Below are 7521 nucleotides of genomic sequence, written 5' to 3' on the forward strand. Positions count from 1 at the left end.
AAAAAAAAAAAAAAAAAGTACCATCAGACAAGAAGGTGGGGGGTAGGCAGAAAGAAAATTGGAAAAGAATGTACTACCAGTCATTCACCAAAATCTGAGCTATGGAAAGAAAAAGAAACAAATGACGAAAAAGAAGTGGAAGCCACAGGATAGAGATGGAATCAGGTCATGATGATTTCCAAAAAAAATCAAAAATCTCAAAACTCTAACTGTGGTCAACAGATGAGGCAGAATAACCATCTACCTATTCTTTACAAAATCTGGTGCACATTAAGGTATGATAACTTCTTAGGGAGACCTTCAACTCTAAGTATTTGTCCACCTAAGGGTTCAAAACCAGCATGGTTTGTAACATCCCATTAACCCCTAGGAAAAACCCATTTCATTTCTAATAAACAGTAAGAATTTACATTTAAGCTGGGAGCAGTGGCTCACACCTGTAATCCCAGCACTTTGGGAGGGCGAGGTAAGAGGACTGCCTGAGCTGAGGTTTGAGACCAGCCTGAGTAAAATGGTGAGACCTCATCTCTACAATAAATCAAAAATTAGCCGGGTGTGGTGGTACATCCCTATGGTTCCAGCTACTTAGAAGGCTGAGGAGAAAGGATCACCTGAGCCCAGCAGGTCAAGGCTACGGTGGCTGTAAGTGTGCCACTGTGCCCCAGCCTGGGAAACAGAGTAAGATTCTCACTCAAAAAAAAAAAAAAAAGAATTTATGTTCAAATGAGGGAGAATAACTTATTCCCAAAAGAATTCAGGATAAAATGTGGTAGCCAGACACACTTGGTGGCTAAGCCAGTAATCCCAGCACTTTGGAAGTCCGAGGCGAGTGGATTGCCTGAGCCTGTGGGTTCAAGACCAGCCCGGGCAACTTGGGGAGACCTCATCTCTACAATAAAAAATTAGCCGGGTGGGGTAGAGCATGCCTGTAGTTCCGGCTACTTGGAAGACTGAGGCAGAAGGAATGCTTGAGCCCAGAAGGTCGACACTGGGATGGCCGTGAGCATGCCACTGCACTCCAGACTGGGTGATGGAGTGAGACTTCAACTCAAAAAAAAAAAAAAAATGTGGTAGCCAAACATGTTTTGTAACTGGCAATTTAAAAAATGTCACAAGTTCATTAAAAACACTAAACAAGATTCTAACACGGTCTTTTTAAGTCGCCTAGAAAATGATTAAAGAGAAAATGGGATTAAAATGGCATCTCAGTACTTACAATGTAACCTGCATAGTCTTCATTTTCAACAAAGGAATCATGAAGCCAGATAAATTCCTCATGCTGTCGAACAACAGAAAACTCACTTTGTTTGAAATTTGGCAATGAACTCTGCAAAGACAGAGATTCTCTTGAATAAGTCAAGATTATATTTAAAAGCTTTTAATAAACATATTTTTTTTAACTTCATCTTATATGAAAGTCTATTAGTGCCTATAAAGTCTACTATAAAACCCTAAATAAGCCGGGCTCGGTGGCTCAGCCTATAATCCCATGCCTTGGGAGGCTGAGGTGAGTGGATTGCCTGAACTCGCGGGTTCAAGACCCGCCTCATCTCCACAATAAAAACCAAAAAAATCAGCCGGGTGTGATAGCGCATGCCTGTAATTCCAGCTACTCGGAAGGCTGAGGTAGAAGGATAGCTGGAGCCCAGCAGGTCGAGGCTGCGGTGCCCGGGAGCGGTCACTGCACTCCAGTCTGGGCGACAGAGTGAGACTCCAACTCAAAAAAAATAATAATAATGTTATGAGGTGCAAATCCCGGCTTTGCCACGGTGGGGTCAAGGGTCATGCAAGACGTTCGTTTGCTTACGCTCTCGCTGCAAAACCCGTATTTTTTGCAGATAAGTCGGACGTTGCATGTGATTTAGGGACACCTGAGGTCTCGGCATCTTCTCCCCCAAAGCCATAGGTGGGGTGGGATGGGGTGGGATGCATCAAAGCATTGCAACTTCATGGAGTCTCCGGGCTGGAAGGGGCTTGAGAGCCCCCCTATTTTAATTCGTTACTCTGCACCTGAACCCCTTTTCCCCAGCCCCTGCCAAGCTCCCGCAGTCTCCACTGACAGAGCTCTAGAACCGTGATGCTTAGAAATGTCTTTCTCTATTTAATTTTTTTTTGAGTTGGGGTCTGACTCTGTTGCCCAGGCTGGAGTGCAGCGACACAATCACAGTTCACCACCGCCTCAAACTCCTGGGCTCAGGTGATCCTCCAGCCTCGGCCTCCCAAAGTGCTGGAATGACAGGCATGAGCCACCACGCCCGGCCTTCTCTGTTCAGTTTGACATTTGCTGACGTCTTCTTTTAACTTGCACCCTCCACTGACCAGTCTTCACAGGTCACACACCAGCGGTCAACATCCTTCGGCCAAATTCCAAATTGCCTCACCCAACAGTCACACTGGGATTCTCACCCTCGCCTCGACTTTGCAGCAGGAGAAATCATTCACCGCTTTCTCCTTGATTCAGAATTCCAGACTCTGCCATGGAATGAGACGAATCGCCGAAAACACGTGTCTTACCTGCCTCAGTTTCCCCATCTGCAAGTGGTGGCCATTGTGCTCACCGCAGGGCGTGACGTGTCAAACTATTATGTAGAAAAATATCTGTAAGGAACCTAGTTCCCAGTGAGTACTCAACAAATATTAGCCTTCTGGTGCTTTCTGGCAGCCAACTCTTAGGTGTCTTGGGTATAGTATTTCGAGTCTTCAAACAATCTTTTCAGAAGTCAGAGCTGAGGTTCAGGGAGCATTTTCCCAAGAGCCCCACAGCTAGTCCTCAACAGAGGTGGGTTTGCGCCCATGAAACACCCCCCCCCACTCCCAGGAATCCTGGGTGGTTCTTGGCTCTGTGGTCTCCTTCCCTCTTGGGGTTCTGTCCATCCTCCCAATGGCATCCTCTCTCTTCTCTTCCCAAGTGTGGGTGTCTTGGGGTTCTGAGCTTGGTCCCCTTGTCCCCCATTTGTACATTGTTTTGGGATAATTACGTCTCACCCGTGTTTCTGGTCACCCATACGTGAATTATCCCCATTCCCAGATGCTTCCCTTTCATGGTTCCTTTGGCCAAAGTCCCACGGCTCCAACTTCGTGTCCTGTGGGGTCCTCTCACACTTCTTCCCTGTCCTGTGAATCTCAACAAGCCCAGATGCCAGAGCCTAAAGCCCGAGAGTGGAGTTCTGAGTGCCACGTCCTCCTCGGTGCCCTTGAAGTCTGGGACTTCTGTGTTAGGGAAGACGGAGGGCCCCAGAGACGACGGATGAGAAAGAGAAGGAAGAAGATTGGGTGTGGTGGCTCTCGCCTGTCATCCCAGCACCTGGGAGGCCTAGGTGGGAGGATTGCTTGAGCCTGAGAGGTCGAGACCAGCCTGGGCAACAAAGTGAGGCCTCATCTCTCCCAAAAATACAAAAATTATCCAGCGTAGTGGCATGTGCCTGTAGTCCCAGCTACTAGGAGGTTGAGGCAGGAGGATCGCCTGAGCCCAGGAGGTCAAGTTGTGATCATGCCCCTGCACTCCAGCCTGGGTGACAGAGTGAGACCCCGACTCAAAAGAACAAATAAAGAGAAGGAACCCTTTGAGTTATGCCTTTGCTCGTGGCCCACACATTTCGTGATTGCCAGCACAAAGCACAGTCACTGCCTGAGACTCTGAGCCCACAGATGTGCCTGGAATGGGGTCTTGGCCTCAAGTCAGCAAGGCAGGTGTGTCACACTCTGCACACTCAGATGCAGGGCTGGCGTAGAAAGGGGCGGGGCCCAGCCCTGCCTGCCCTCGTTGTCCTGGAGGAAGAATCACCCGCAGGCCCTGCTTACCAGGGGACTGAATGGCATCCCCCGGAAAGCTGTGCTCACGTCCTGACTCCAGACCCCAGACCCTGTGAATGTGGACTTATTTACAATAAGGGCCTTTTTATTGTTTTGAGTGGCATGCTCACGGCCACTGCACCGACCTGCTGGGCTCAGGTGATCCTTCTACCTCAGCCTTCCAAGTCGCTAGAACCACAGGCACGAGCCACCACACCAGGCTAATTTTTTGATTTATTGTAGAGATGAGGTCTCGCCAAGTTGCCCAGGCTGGTCTTGAATTCCTGGACTCAAGCAATCCTCTCACCTCAGCCTCCCAAAGTGCTGGGATGACGGTGTGAGCCACGGCTCCTGGCTTGGAATAAGGGTCTTTGAAGACATCATTAAGGGTTTCAAGGTGAGATCAAAACGTGGACCCTGCCTCCAATGACGTTTGTCCTTAGAAGAGACACTGGGAGAAGAGGGGAAGGCCAGGTACAGACAGAGGCAGAGATCGGGTGAGGCGGCCACAAGCCACGGAACACCAGGGCCACTAGGAGCTGGAAGAGGCAGGGAGCCCCTCCTCTGAAGCCTTCGGAGAGGGCGGGCATGGTCCGGCTGACTCCTTGACCTTGGACGCCTGCCCTCCTAACAGTAAAAGAACCAATTCCTGTTGTTTCAGCTGCCCAGTAAGTGGCAGTTTGTCATGATGGCCCCAGGAGGCTCCCGCAGCCGGGTTGTCACGAGTGCCAAGTTCCCGTGGACAGGACTCGACCCTGTCCTCTTCTCTGGACACCCTCAGTGGCGGAGTGTCTTCTGGACACAGCCCCAGCTGGCCGCCAGCTGCTGACAACATTTGCTTGGAGTGGCCAGGACCCAGACACGAGCCCTTGACCAGCCGCCCATCCATCCGTGGGTTGCCGCCCTGGACTGGTGGGAGGGTCGCGCTGTGCTACCTTAGCTGTGGTCCCTGCAGGCCTGGGAATTCCCGGGCGGGAAGAAGGCAGGTCGGAGAAGAGGGGGTCCCGCCCCCCAGGCCGCCGGGGTCTGACAGCCCCTGAGTCCCACGGGGACCTCGACATTTGACCCCTGGGCTGCAGAGAGCGAGGTCTGGCCCGCTGGGTCCTGTGATTCTGCCTCTTCCAGGTCCAGGACATGCCGAGAACGATTCGTTTGTGGATTCAGCAAATATTTACCAAGCAGGTTCCCTGCCAGACCCTGCCCCCGGCTGGGGATCCTCTGGCTCTGGCCACACCTGCACCTCCAAATTTTTGCTTCTTGTCTTTGTGTTTTTGCAAAAGGCCTGAGGCTCTGATCTATCACCAGAGCGGAAATCCAAACTCGCGTCTGCGTGGGGTTGGGGAGAATTTCTCAGTGGCCTGCTCAGGCTCTCTCCGACGTGTGACCTCTGCCTATGTCCTCCAGATATGCAGTGCCACTGGCTGGCCTCTCACCAGCAGGTGAAACCATCCCAGCTTTGGCTGAGGCAGCAAATGCCAGGGCAGGTGGGCAGAAATCAATGCGTAATGGCTCCTTTTCTCTAATGAATAATTCACGTTGACGTTTGGCCTCCTTTGTATTGATCCAGGAAGAAGAGAGGTTGACTTTGCATCCTGGCGTGTTGGCCTCTGAACCCCCTTTGTGACCTGAGCACACCTGCTCACCCACCGCCCAACCTCCAGAGGCCTCAAGGCGCCCAGGGCTGCTGCAGGCACCCTGCTCACAACACCTCCAGGGACCCTCAGCTCTGAGGGGCATCTCTGCTCTCCTGAGACGCCATGCATGTCCCTCCCTTTTTACCTTGAATGTGTCATGAGTCCGGCGCCTGTTTTATTTTCCAGACAAGGCATCAGGCAATTTCTTTCTGTAAAGAGCCCAATAGTGAATTTTTTAGGCTTTGTGGAGCGTATAGACAGGACCTACCCAACGGGGCTCAGGGCAAAATGAAAACACGACGTCCCTTGTTTAAGAACTGGGAAGAATTTCAAGATGGCGACAGCAGCCGGTTGGGGTGGTGACGTGCAGCCCCACACGATGGTGCGGGTCACGTGGCCACAAAGTCAACCCGTCAGTGGTCTCTAGAATGATTCATCTCCATTGCCAAAGCAGAGCCATGGGCGGTATGTCAATGATGAGTATGGCTGTGTTTCAAGAAGACTTCATTCATATAAATAGGCCGATGGATGGGAGCTTTCCCAACCCTGCTCTATACAACTGTGAGCGGTCCCATATTTTTTTTTTTTGAGTTGGAGTCTCACTCTGTTGCCCATGCTGGAGTGTGGTGGCATGATCGCGGTTCACCGCAGCCTTGACCTCTTGGGCTCAGGTGATCCTCCCGTCTCAGCCTCCCTGGGACTACAGGTGTGTGCCACCACACCCGGCTAATTTTGGGATTTTATTGCAGAGACGAGGTCTTACTCTGTTGTTCAGGCTCAAGCAACTCCTGTGCTCAAGTGATCCTCCCGCCTCTGTCCCCATGGGCTCCATCCAGCTGGCGCAGTGGCTGCCCTTGGCTGGATAATGGCCTCCAAAGATGTCCACGTCCTCGTTCCCAGAGCCTGTGACTGTGTGACTTTATGGGGCAAAAGGGACCTTGTAAATGTGATTAAGTCGAGGGTCTTGATGAGAGAGGGATCCTGCGGAATGAGTTTCCCAACACGAAGGTCACTAGGCCTGGACCTCACTGGCAAGATGGGACGTGACGAGAAGACCAACCCAAACCAGCCAAGACTAGCCAAGACCAACATGGCATCGAAAACGGCCTCTGCCCTCCTTTTTTGCTCATTATACACTAATTAGGACACATTAGCAAACTAAGACAAACCCACCAGCACCATGCCGGTTTACAATTACCATGGCAATGCCTAGAAGCTTCCCTACACGGTTTAAGAAGGGGAGGAACCCTCAGTTCTGGGAACTCCTCATCCCTTTCCCAGAAAACCCATGAACACCCACCCCTTGCTTAGGATGTAATCAAGAGACAGCCATAAAAAGAAAACCCAGCGATGCCCAGCTGTGTTCTTCCTGCAGACCTGCCAGGCCGTGCCGCCCGTGGAGTGGCCATTCGCTGTCATCTCAATCAACTTGCTTTCATTTCTCAACGGAGACCCCAGCGATGTACAGGGGCTGCCCCACCTACAGAGTGGTCTCTGTTCTGTTCCATTCTTCTTTTAACAAACTTGCCCTCGCTTTCCCTCGGTTTCCCTCGTCAGCTGGCTCTCAAATTCTTTTTTGTGCAAAGCCATCATTAGAACCCCCTTGGCCGCTCGGGCAGGACCCCACCAGTGACACTGTCCTGTGTCACTGAGATGGGGGTTATCCAGGTGGGCCCTAAATGCAATCACAGGACAGCGGGAAGGGGGGCCGAGACCAGAGGGATGCAGCCACAAGCCAGGTACTGCTGACACCTGCAGAATCTGGAGGCGGCGAGGAAGGAGCCCCTGAGGCAGTCAGTCCTGCTGATGCCTGGATTTTTGCCCTGGAGACTCATTTTGGATTTCTGGCCTCCAAAACGGAAAAGAATGAATTTGTTTTCTGCCACCAAGTTTGTGGTCATTTGTCACAGCAGTGACAGGAAACACACAGCGGCTCAGAGCTTCAGCTTTGGACGCAAGGGGTCTGGCTCAGGGTCCAGGGGCTAGAGTCCCGGCCATCGCCCTGTCCGCCTTCCCCCAGACAGGCCCGCGCACGCATCCAGGGAAGGCCACAGTTTCGGCCCCGCCCCAAACTCTGGCCCAACCCACACACCCC

The 7521-nt window shown here is 51.8% G+C and overlaps 1 protein-coding gene across 2 annotated transcripts in view; it reads right to left on the minus strand.

Annotated features, from left to right (window-relative positions):
- The window catches only part of SNX6 (sorting nexin 6), a 52661-nt gene that overhangs the window by 43896 nt on the left and 1244 nt on the right, over positions 1-7521 (minus strand). For both annotated transcript variants that reach the window (XM_021715685.1, XM_008064319.2), the window contains exon 2: positions 1217-1327. The gene's annotated coding sequence lies outside the window, so the exon portion shown is untranslated. The remainder of the gene's footprint in view (positions 1-1216; positions 1328-7521) is intronic.

The sequence above is a fragment of the Carlito syrichta genome, unplaced genomic scaffold (genome assembly GCF_000164805.1).
Source record: "Carlito syrichta isolate Samal-C Ts95f unplaced genomic scaffold, Tarsius_syrichta-2.0.1 Scaffold307289, whole genome shotgun sequence".
In the NCBI taxonomy this organism is placed as follows: Eukaryota; Metazoa; Chordata; class Mammalia; order Primates; family Tarsiidae; genus Carlito; species Carlito syrichta.